Here is a 13,187-nt window from a genome sequence, read left to right on the forward strand (position 1 = left end):
TCATAACATTTTTATAACCTCTATAATAAAACACTAGAAGCGCTTGACCTACTTATAGCTTGAATAATGGGTCAAATGACATCTCAGTCTTCAGACCGGGACTTGTTACTGACAATGATTGCTACATGACGCTTCTTTCACGCAGCCAAGGCCAGTTTAGTCGGAAACTAAATTGGCCTTTGTCAATCTGTCATTCATTTCCTTGTTGATAGTCAGTGACTATTTCATTAAAATGTTTATTTTCTAGCCCGTCAATCATTCAGCAAAATGTAATTTATTTTAAACGATGTTAAACAAGTTGCGGGTTAGACTGCATTTGGTCTATAAATGCAAAACCTGACATTATAAACATTCTATATTGTCGGCTGTTTTCTAACTCTTCAATCATTCAGCAAAATGTAATTTATAATAAAGGATGTTACAGTTATTAACATTATATTGTCAGCTGAGAATGATCATTTTGTTGTCCCTAGTCAAAAGTAGTGTAGCAACCTGGTAAAGGGAATTCTCGGTTAACAGGTCAGCCTGTCAGTATATTTACACACAGGGACATCATAAACATTCAAGGGTCTGATAGATCCAGTTATTCTGGACAGTTATTGTTCTTTATTTGTTGACAGGGCACAGTCCAAGTATTGCTTAAATTTGCAAAAAGAGGGAAGTTTTATTAGTTTGGAACCTCTAAGCTAAAAGCTACACAATCTTTCCTTGCGCTCCCGTTTATCCTGCTCTCAAATGTTTGCTCCCTGGACAATGAATTGGACTGATGGTGCAAAAACTCTGCTAGTTTAACATTTCTGATCATCACTGGTGGGGCTTTTGACTGTTAGGTCATGTTCACTCTTGTAGTTTGGTTCCCTGGTCTCGGATATCTTGGTGTCTTGAACAAAAAAAAATCATACAATTTAGTCCTGGTTTGCTTAGTGTTCACAGTGGAATTTTTAACACTGAACAAAAGGCATTAGGATAAGGTTGCAACCTGATTGGGCAACTTTTTTGGTTTGTTTGTAAGCAGGCCGAGACCCATTTTTAAGACAGTCTCGGCCCGCTTGTTTGGTGAGCACCAAGTTACGGATGTTAGCGTACACACTTGTTAAAATGAACCACACTAACAAAGCAATTGCATCATAATTTTTCATCAAACAAAACCTGCCAAGACAATTTTTTTACCATCGGAATTTATGATTGTCCTGTGTACAATCAGGCGCTCTGTAAACTATGGGGCTTAGCAAACTGTTCTAATCCACCCCACTGTGGCTACTAAAACCACATATATAATGCTATTCCCCACGTACAGACTGCTTTTCAGATGCTCCAAACCGGCAAGTGGCTCATCACTAGAATTGAAGACTACTGGGGGGTATTCCAGTTAGAGGGTTTAGTGAAAACTTTGAGTTGTTTAACCCTGAAAAGAGGCATACTCCGCGTTCCACGTTCCAGAAAGAGTGGTAACGAAACCTTTTGGTAAGTTTCCATGGTAACTTACTCTGTGAAACTAACCTGCTCGCTAGCAGGTTTTTCAATGCCAAACTCTGCGTTTCTACCTATCCCCTCCCACTTTTCTGAGCCTGATAGTGTAGGCAGACATGGGATATCCTTTCCTGGTTCAGCCGAGCGATCTCAAAATAAAATTTAATTTGTTTAGGTATACGCTGGGAGACGATTTTAAGACTGCGGTTTGATATGCTTTAATTCCCTGATGAATATCTAAGTTAACGTTACCGTTTTCCGTCACAATCTGTAATTTATTTTAGCAACATTCTCAGCCCTTGGGCCTTCATCGCTAGTGTTACACGCCGTGGACGTGCACTCAGAATTGACCATATGCTTTTTGGCACTGAAATAAATACAAACAATAGAAATTGTATTTGGTCTTCTTCTTTGCCTACAAATATAAATCATAATGAGTAGCCTAGCCTATTTCTATCGGCTATTGTTCCTACAATTTACATGATTCATATATGATTCCTACAATTTACATGATGTACCGTCCTGTCAGCAAATCTATTTCAACATTGTAGGGGTCAATAAGTATTGACCAAACAACCAAAACTAATTCCCCTATGGTTTGAAGGAAGATGGGAAACTGAACAGTGTATTAACATTAACCAAATAATGCCAATACCAATGGATTTACAGTTATTTGACTCTTTGGGTTAAATCAGAGCAAGAATGGTCAAATTAAGGTTAAATAATATAATCATTTTATCATATTGCAAATGAATGAAATCAATGAAGGTTAACTCGCATGCCTACTCTACCATGATTATTGTAAACCAGAGATAGAAAGCAAGAGGTGAGGAAGAAGGAGTAGGACGAGTTTAGAGCTGAGGAAGGTCTCAGGAGATCAATAATCCACAGAACAATGCTTCACAATTCTTTGACAACAACTACAATCACACCAGAATCTTGACCCCGTCAACATGACTAGCAATGCTACAGTAAGTTACACAATGAGATGTGAGAGCAATCAAGTTGAAACTACATCCAGTAACTATATTTTACCATATGAGAGGTGGGGGCAGGTTGATAGCCTTACAAGATCAGCCTTTATTCTTCTGCCCTAAGTCTGCCCTAATCATCTCTTGGTCAAAATAGAACTTCAGCAAATTCATATTCATATAGGTTATTGTTCCTACAATTAACATCACCTGTGACCATGCATCCTCCCTTAACTGTTCCAGCAAATCTTTTTCGAGATTAGCCTTTATTCTTCTACCCTAAGTAGGCCTACACCATCTCTTGGTCAGTTTTTGGCACTTTCTTCATGAGGTGCAGTTTGTTCAACTCATTTACTTGTAACTGGGTATACATGAGATAACATTAGCTACATTTCACAGTTCCACATGCTAAATTCACCTGCCATTAAATGAACTTCTCACTGTATACAGCATCCATGCTCTGTTCAACAGGATCAGAATGTGCACATCGTTTTTTAATATTAATTATTCTCACAATGTCAGTGTAACTGACAATTTTGCACAAGTTTGTAAATAAAAGTACATGGGGAGAGAACTACCAGTAGCTAGGCTACCATACAAAATTCTCTGCATGCAATTTCTGCAGCAGCAGTCAATGTCTCTTCGTCATCTTAATCATCATCATCTTTTGATGAAAAGCATTCTGTTGGGTGAAACTGCTACTACAAATTGAAATAGGCACCAATTGATATTGACTTGGTATCATGTCGAATATGATTAAAACCAAGGTGACGTCGAGGCTACAATCACAACCGTACCCTAAGCAAAATATGCATTACCTGTTCGTAGTAAGTTTTTACATTTAATAAAACATTGAACTCTTTTTCTCTTGTAATATTAACTGACAGTGGGGTTAAATGTTCAATGTATGGACTGGCTATTGCATTCAAATGAATGCATTGACTCGGCAGCAATTGTCTCCCACTCCAATTGTACTATACGCTGCTACAGCCGTGTTGCTTTTTTCCGGAATATGTGCTCAGATTGACCATAAACACACCGGGTGCCATGGTGGATCCTAGTATCGGAGCTCCATTGATGTTGGCTTTTAATAGTTCTCATGCCGGCGCTTAACTCTGAGTTGACGTACTCCGAGTTGAGTTAACAAATTCATACCAGCTTTTCCGGAACCACATTTTCTGAGTTTCCCATTTTAGAGTAACTCAACCCAGAGTTCAGGGTTAATCTCAGAGTTTGTTAAACCCGCTAAATGGAATACCCCCCTGGTCGGCACTCTCTTGTCAAGCATATATTGTCCTGTTGCACACGTTTGCACGTGCACTGTAAAAATGTGTAGGTCTTATTTAGTCTTAGTCTCATGAATTTCTGTGTTGTTTTATGCAGCACCATGGTCCTGGAGGAAAGTTTTTTTCTTTTCATGAAACATTCATGTAAAATCACCAATATGAAAATGGACAATCTGTATGTAAGGCTAATTAATGGATACTCAAACTAGTTTGAAATCAGTAGGTCACATGACCAAGGAGCTAGTGAAATTCAGCCTGGGGGCATAATTACAGGCACTACGAGTAGTCCCACAATGAGCTTTCCTCAGGACGCACTGTTTCTGTGTCTGTAGCTTTAAATGCTGTGAGGAAGAAAGAGGTGGGGCTAACTGCCATGCTTCGATCATTTGCAAGCCATGATGTCTCGAGGAAAAACCAATCTCGCGCTTGCACGGTCGTAGATCGTTTTTTCATTGGTGGGACATATTGTCTGTGCGGGCAAAGCAGAGAAAGGGGAGGTAACCTTCGTTTGAGCTCTCATTTTCTAAAAGGCGGAGAAGAATAGCTAGGGCTTGGTTTGCACCTATTGAAATTTCTGGCCACTGGGGGACCAAATGCAGGCTAGGGGAACTCATATTCATGTTAAATAACCTCCTAAAGTGAAGTTTACATGTCATGGGACCTTTAAAATGTTTGAAACATTAATGTAAAAACACCTGATATGAAAATTGACAAAATTACAAAGCCCTGCTCGATTTTTATCATTTATTGAAACTGAACAACTAATAACTAACAAATAAAATCAACATCTGCAGATGACATGAGTTTTGTTTCTCTTTACATCTGCAACCAACTCAAGTTCCCTTCATGATGTTTCACAAGTAGCTTTGTCAACACTCAGAGCACATCTGCAGTGTGTTTTACATTTCTGGCAGATGTCATAAGCTTTATTCCCTTTAAGCCAACATGCCAACTAAATAAAATAAATAGGTTAGTCGCAGCCATTTTATTGTGCTCAGGTTTTCTTTGTTTGAGCTGGTAATCCGTGAATGCACCTTTTATATATAATAAATGTATTTGGTTGGGTTCCCTTCAACACTCAACTCATGTTCCCGTCAACCTTCCAAGCACATCTTCGGTGATTTTTTCGCTTACATGTCTGGCAGAGCTCACAAGTTTTGTGCCATGAACATCTGCTGCAGACTTGACAAGTTCTCCTTTTCGCAGATGGGGAAGGAGTTTCAGGGAGCTTAGGTGCCTCCACTGTCATTTCCTGCTACTCACACAGCTCCTTCACCAGCTCAAGGATACATTTCCGTCAGCTTATTGTTAAATTCATGCACACTTTGTACAGAACATGGGCATTAATTGCAGCCAGATCAAAGATGCTGTCAAATACAGCTACTGGCCAACGGCGGCTGCCTACCTTTATCAAATATTGCCGTGCCATCTGGTTCATAACATCCATGCCACATTTAGTGCTGTTGTAGTGGGTATATTGTATTAGGTAGCAGGGCCGGATGCAGCCTGCTTTGACTGGGGGGCCAGTGAACATTTCTGGGGGGGCATCATGATTACGGAAGGGGGTCGTATAATTTTTTATATAGCCATTATGGTTATCATTTGAGTCTGCTTAACGATCCGAGTGTTAATCAGGCACGGAGCCAGACGTTATACACATTTGGGGCTTAACCCACACCCATGACATATTCTGGGCTTGATCTGATGCTAGATAGGATCCTTTACAGTGCGAGTGGAAGTTGCGCGCAAGCAAAATTTTGGGGCATTCATTTGAGCGCAAAATAGTTTTTTGCGCTGGTACTCAAACTAGTGCATGACATTACCGTCATCGTTCTCAGCCACTGCCTCTGTTCGCTGATTGGACCTACAAAAAATGTGTTTCTGAAAACCGACTTCAAAGTCAAACTCCCAGACATAGTACAGAAGCAAAATCCAAATTGAGCAAGTACGTAAGAGGGCAGAGCCAGGCTAGTATTTCCTATGGCAGCTGAAGAAATTCAACCTGCACAAGACAATGATGGTGCACTTCTACACAGCCAACATTGAGTCCATCCTCACCACTTCCATCACCATTTGGTACTCTGCTGCCACTGCCAAGGACAAGAGCAGGCTGCAGCGTATCCTCTGCACGGCGGAGGTGGCTGCAATCTGCCTTCCAACAAGGACCTGCACACCTCGAGGACCCTGAGGCGAGCGAGGAAGATTGTGGCCGACTCCTCCCACCCTGGACACTCCCTGTTTCAGTCTCTCCCCTCCGGCAGAAGGCTGCGGTCCATCAGGACCAAAACCTCACACCACAAAAAGAGTTTCTTCCCTTCTGCTGTTGGCCTCTTCAACAAGGCCAAGGGTTCACACTGACTTTAAAGGGGCAATTGACTGCAAAACCGATTTTACCTTGTCATAGTTGAATAACGACAGTTCGGTGGGTAAACTGAACATACCGTGAATATCAAAGTCCATTGACACCTCTTTCCTATTCAAATCTCAAAAAGAAAAAATTTGACTGTAAAACGCTAGCTTTTCAACAAAGCTACCGGTCCTACGTAGGACCGGTGATCGCCCTCTTATTGGCTCTGGTCTGTATCTTTGTCACGCCCCAGAATTTACATCTAGACCAGCCCGAGGTAGCGTCTATCTCCGATACTAGTTTAGCTGCGCGCTGCTCTGTGTAGGCTACTTATAAGGAATTACAAAGAAGAACGTTTTGAATTATAACAAGGATATTGAAAATGGACCACGATCGTAAATGCTGTGTTCCAGGCTGTACAGGGAAGGCTAACACTCACAGTCTTCCCAAGGAGCCAAACATTCAACAGGCATGGCTGCTGTTGTCTATGAGAAGATTCAGGCGAAGTTCGACACTCAATCATTCATTTGCTCTGAACATTTCACCCAAGACAGTTTTGACAACCTTGGACAATTTCAAGCAGGATTTGCTAGGAAGCTGAACCTGGAAAGAGGTGCTGTTCCGACCGTATGCTCATTGCAACCGCAAGCTATAAGGGACAGTATGATGTTGTGCTAACAGTTATTAGCAATGTTAGCGTTTCCTGTATATAGCATACCAGGTAGAATGCTAAATACGTTTCTACACACATCCAATGACTCTAGCTAGACTAGCTGTAGTCGGCATTAGAAGGGAAGCTTCCGAAAAATAGCCAGAAAACGAACAGCAGTCTGGCTTATTGCTAACGCCTGTCTAGATAATCTATTTGAAAGAACTGGAGAAAGGCAGGTTCTAGATACAGGATACGTTAGCATTGCTAGTAACTGTTACTAGTAACACCTAGACTGTAGGCATGTAAACAAGTTTAGCTTGCTAGTTAACGCAAGAGCATAGGTAGAATGTGTGATAATTTAGCCTAGTTTATTGGCAATGGGGCTAACGTTGATTCATGTTCCTGACTGTGTTTCATTCAAATAAATAACCTGTGTAATGAAAATCTACAATTCACGATGCATGTTTGTCCAGATCTTTGTCATGTTATTTTACAGCAAGATATCTAGAGCTAGCCTAGCTAGCTAACTGAAGCCGAGTAGAATCACAATTTGGTTTGGTTGCTAAACTGTAGCCTAATGTTCTACCCACCAATCCAGTTTGCTTCAACAACAGAAGTGGAAACAAGTAATGTTATCATTTCAAATGATATATAGTCAATCTGTTGAAAACAGTGTTGTGTAGACACAATAGATTTATTTGCGCGTTTTTATTTCAAGTCTCCAACTTCGGTGTTTCAACGAGTGCTGCTTTTGGCCGTGTTGCGTTTTTGCTCCCAGCTTCACTCGTTGATAACTAACCAATCAGCGCGCAGCTTATCTAAATATTAATGAGCATACCATAAAAGGAGAAAAGCTAGTGTTTTTCCCGGGAACATTTCAAAGGATCTGTCAGAGGGCATAGAACAGCACCCGGGCCATTTTCAACCCAACCAATGTTACATACCCTATTTGGAGACCTTAAGGAACAGTGTGAAATACCCAAAAAACCCAGTCAATTGCCCCTTTAATGACTTCATGTCTTAAAACACATTGCATTTTGCACTGCATTACAACATTGTATCTTGTACATTTGTATTTTTATATTGTAAATTACGGCAACTTCAAATATATTTAATTGTGTATTTTATTGGGTGTGCTCACGCCTCCGGCGAGCACAACCATTGTTCTCTCACATATATATTATTATTGGGTGTGCTTTGGCAAGGGCACAACCTTTGTTCTCTCACATACAGTGCCCTCCAAAAGTATTGGAACAGTGAGGCGAATTCCTTTATTTTTGCTGTAGACTGAAAACATTTGGGCTTGACATCAAATAATGAACGTGAGACCAGAGATCAACGTTTCAGCTTTTATTTCCAGGTATTTACATCAGGATCTGATGCACAACTAAGAAAATATCACATTTTGTTTGAATCCACCCATTTGTCATGTGATCAAAAGTATTGGAACAGATATACTTAAAACATATTTAAGTGAATAAGACTTAATATTTAGTTGCAAATCCTTTGCTTTCAATAACTGCAGCAAGTCTGTGACCCATTGACGTCACCAAACTTTTGCATTCTTCCTTTTTGATGCTTTCCCAGGCTTTCACTGCAGCCTCTTTCAGTTGTTGTTTGTTTTGTGGGGTTCCTCCCTTCAGTCTCCTCTTAAGCAGGTAAAATGCATGCTCTATAGGGTTTAAGTCTGGAGATTGACTTGGCCAGTCTAATACCTTCCATTTCTTGCCCCTGATGAACTCCTTTGTTGTTTTGGCAGTGTGTTTTGGGTCGTTATCTTGCTGCATGATGAAGGCTCTGCCAATCAGTTTGGTTGCATCTTTCCTTAAATTGGCAGACAAAATGTTTCTGTAGACTTCCGAGTTCATTTTGCTGCTGCCATCATGTGTTACATCCTCAATGAAGATTAATGAGCCCGTCCCAGAAGAAGCCATGCAAGCCCAAGCCATGACATTACCTCCACCGTGTTTCACAGATGAGCTTGTGTGTTTGGGATCATGAGCAGTTCCTTTCTTTCTCCAAACTTTAGCCTTTCCATCACTTTGGTAAAAGTTAATCTTTGTCTCATCAGTCCATAAAACTTTGTCCCAGAATTTTTGAGGTTCATCTCTGTACTTTTTGGCAAATTCCAGCCTGGCCTTCCTATTCTTCTTGCTAATGAGTGGTTTGCATCTTCTGGTGTAGCCCTTGTACTTTTGTTCATGAAGTCTTCTGCGAACAGTAGATAGTGATACCTTCACTCCTGCCATCTGGAGGTTGTTGCTGATCTCACTAACAGTTGTTTTAGGGTCTTTCTTTACAGCTCTTACAATGTTTCTGTCATCAACTGCTGATGTTTTCCTTGGTCTACCTGTTCGACGTCTGTTACTTAGTACACCAGTAGTTTTCTTCTTCTTCAGGACATTCCAAATGGTTGTACTGGCTATGGCCAATGTTTCTGCAATGGCTCTGATTGATTTTCCATCTTCTCTAAGACTCACAATTGCTTGTTTTTCACCCAAAGACAGCGCTCTGGTTTTCATGTTGTTTTCACCTCTGAATACAGTCTGCATAGACAAAACCTATCTTACCCAATCTGAACCTGAGTGTAGACATTCAGTGGTATTTATTGATTGAATAATGTATGTAATAGGACACACCTGGGCAACAAAACACACCTGTCAGTCACATGTTCCAATACTTTTGCTCACGTGACAAATGGGTGGGTTCGAACAAAAAGGTGATATTTTCTAATTTGTGCATCAGATCCTGATGTAAATACCTGGAAATAAAAGCTGAAACGTTGATCTCTGGTTTCACATTCATCGTTTGATGTCAAGCCCAAATGTTTTCAGTCTACAGCAAAAATAAAGGAATTGGCCTCACTGTTCCAATACTTTTGGAGGGCACTATATATCTTATTATTATTATTTTTCCACCCTTAAGGATCAGTCAATATTTGAATTACATAGACAACGTTGGTGTCAAAATGTTCGTCTTGGTCATGATTGCGTTGCTTCTATTGGGATTTATGTTCTGTTGCACAGTTTAGGAGGTTACAAAGTTTTCCACAAAGTTTTTGTGGAAAAAAAGTGCATACTGTCAACGAAGGGTACTCGCTAGCCTGCACACAATAAAGGACACGTTAGCAATGACGCATGGATACAAGGTGATAGAGATGTTCTAGCACGCAAGTTGGAGCTTGGATTATGAATGAAAAATACCATCCCCAAAAATTCCCAACCATTAGATTTTTATTTAGATTCCATCTGAAATACTGCCAGTGACAAAGTTGTTAAAGTAGCTTGTTTCAAAGGGTGTTCGCTTGTTTCAAAGGGTGTTCTTAATGAATTATGCAATATGAGAAGGCTAAATGCTTGAAAATATCACTAGAAGGGAAAATGGACCCACCTGCAACCCACGCAAACAAGCACACCCTACAATTTCCCCAGAAATTGTACCCTCTCTAGTTATTATTCTTTTCCCACCCCTAAGGATCTGTCAATATTTGGACTACAACAACGTTGGTGTCAAAAGTTTCGTCTTGGTCCCGATTGAGTTGCTTGTATTTGTATTTACGTTCCGTTGGACAGTTTAGGAGGTTATAAAGTTTTTGTGTATTTTGTGCACAAAGGGAACTCAGTGCTAGCCTACGTCTAGGGATGGGTATCGAGAACCGGTTCTTGATTAGAACCGGTTCGCAGTGAATCGATTCCTTGGAATAGTTAGCGAAATTCCTTAACGATTCTGTTAACGATTCTCTGTGCAGTTGCGCATGCGCAAACTTTTATAGTTTATTCAGACTGCAGCAAACATGGCATCTAGGAAGACGCGTTCTAAAGTTTGGTTATATTTCACACGACAAAATGACATCAACGCCACTTGTAACGCATGTAAATTTATATTTCGTCGAAGGGAGGAAATACTACAAATATGAAGAAGCATTTGAACACACATCATAGAATGAAGTTACTGGAACGTCATGTGTTCAATGCATGCAGCAGCGCAGCTAAAGTTCGCGCTTCATCTCTAACTATCTAAGGTACAGCTAAACAGCTCAAAAGTGAACACAACCACTTGTTACTGTGTGAAGCAATTTGCCTTTATTGTGTGTAGTCGATCAAGTTATCTTCTGTCCCGTCGTTTGAAGCATACATTTTAGCTCCGTCATTCGTTTCCCATTATTGATCACTTCACGTTATCGGGGTGCGAGTGTAATCAGCAAACTTTTGCGTGTCCCATTATTAAACTGAGCATATCGATTTTTATCCATTATTAGACTTAGCATTTTAATTATTTTACCTTTTAATAGTCCTGTTAAATGTGCCTGAAAACGCCTAAACAACATACCCAAAGTACATTGAAAGCTGTTGTTGAATGGTCTCTTTTCAAAGGTGATACTCTGAAGTTATTTCCCCTGTTGTTAGGACCCCTGTAAGTCCTACTGGTGTTGAGTAATTGAAGCTTGAACACAAGGAAACTGAAAGTTTCTATCTCCGACTAGATTTTGTTTATAAAACAGAGGCCTGAAGAGGCCTAGAGTAGGTATTAGCTCATTTCAGAGCCAGTCAAAGACAGTTTGAGAAATTTGTTTAGAACGAGTGTGTGTGTGTGGGGGGGGGGGTGCAGGACGGACAGACCTAGTTGGCTGTAGAGGGGAGAATCGATAAGAGAATAAATAAGGAATCAAATTGATAAGAGAATCCATAAGGAAACAAATTGATAAGCAGGAATTGATAAGGTATCGGAATTGTTCAAATCTTATCAATACTCATCCCTACCTACGTCACAACGTCAGCACACGTCAGCAACGACGCATAGATACGACGTGCAAAACTGTCGCGCAGCAAGTATCGTATCGTGCGGTGGTGTACTAGCAGCACCATACATTTAATCAATTCAAGACTTGCATGTACAGTAAGTAATGTCACATTAAATTATGTACTTCAACTCAAGCTTGTGTGGCGCGTCGCTGTCTTCAATGCCACATGCTAAACTTTATGTCAAAAGAAACGTTTTTCATTTCCGGCACATTCAGTGAAGTTTGGCTAGCAACAGCAGCTAGGCTAGCTTGCTCGTAGCACAATCCAGCTTCTCAATGCAGGGCTCTAGACTGAGACCAAATGGTTGCTTTTGGCTTATTTACTGACAATGATTGCTTCCAGCTAACTTATTTTGAATTAGCCATTTCCCCCAGCCAATACTGCTGGTGACAACGTCGTTAGAATAGCTTGTTTCAAAGGGGGTGTGGCCTGTTTCATAATTAACGGACCCATCTGCATCTGACGCAAGCAAGCAGACCCTACAATTTCCCCAGAAATTGTACCCTCTCTAGTTTTAATTCTAATTCCACTTAGTATTGCTAGTTTATGGTCCCTTAGTAAAGATAGACCACATATTTAAATTTAAGGTTCCTTTATGTTTATTGTATGCGCCTTCCTGCCAAAGCAAATTCCTTGTCTGTGCAATCTTTCATGGCGAATAAATCCCATACTGATTCTGATGCAGGATTGAGTCTCCAAGGGGTGTAATTGGATTGCATAGTTAAGGGCCAATGATCTGAAATAACTATGGGTCCATAATCCCATCTGGTTGAGAAGAAGCATTCTTTTGTCCAAAAAGAAATAGTCTATATGGGAGTATGTATTATGAACTGAGGAGAAAAAGGAGTAACTACTGGAAGCAGGGTTGCGAAAATGCCACGTATTACCTTATCCTCCGCGGTGACATGAACTGTGTGCTTTCCCCTGGGTTGGATTTTAGGTCACCCAGATCCTCGTCCCTGTCTGGGGCAGCGCGTTCTATCCAGCTCTTCCTTGAGTCATACGGAGTGGTAGACGCAATGCCATATTCGGTAGGGAATATCCAACGACAGTACGTTGGATATGGCACTTTGCAAAATGTGCTATTTATTCACAAAACTAACATTATTTACCGACAACGTCTACACTCCAAAGCTGTTTTTCAAAATGACCCAGCAGCAGCCATCCACACGGTTAGACCTCAGCAGTGGTGCCAAAAAAAAATCGGAAGAGTAGATTGCATGTTTGCAGAATTGCCTTTTAACGACACCATTAGAATGCCTTTACTCTCAACATTGTTGAAAATACTCTCTTTGGGTTTTAATAAATACATTCTGGAATATGAGACCCCATTTTTTACTGGGTAGTGCTTGCATCCACTTCCATCTTAAATGGATGCTCAAAATCAGATGCCGCCAAAACAGGGGTACTATGCAGTAGGCTTTCACACTCTTAGATGACCAAAACCCACAGATGGGCTGAGTAGGCCAGTCAGCGGAGAGATAAGTGGAGATGTCAACCCCTTTAAATGAAGCTGAAAATCTGTACTTCCAAAATTATTAAAATGATCACTGTCCCAACATCTCTATACCCTGTACCAACCCACTGGATTCAGAAGATGTTTCATAAGAGAAGGGAAGTACACTACAAATAAAGAACAATTGTGTCCCATAAAATCTG

At 40.6% G+C, this 13,187-nt stretch overlaps 1 protein-coding gene across 6 annotated transcripts in view; it reads left to right on the forward strand.

The window, feature by feature from the left end:
* npepps (aminopeptidase puromycin sensitive) overlaps window positions 1–13,187 on the forward strand; it is a 215,139-nt gene that overhangs the window by 122,803 nt on the left and 79,149 nt on the right. The gene's annotated exons all lie outside the window — the stretch shown is intronic.

This window comes from Hypomesus transpacificus, chromosome 21 (assembly GCF_021917145.1).
Source record: "Hypomesus transpacificus isolate Combined female chromosome 21, fHypTra1, whole genome shotgun sequence".
Taxonomy (NCBI): domain Eukaryota; kingdom Metazoa; phylum Chordata; class Actinopteri; order Osmeriformes; family Osmeridae; genus Hypomesus; species Hypomesus transpacificus.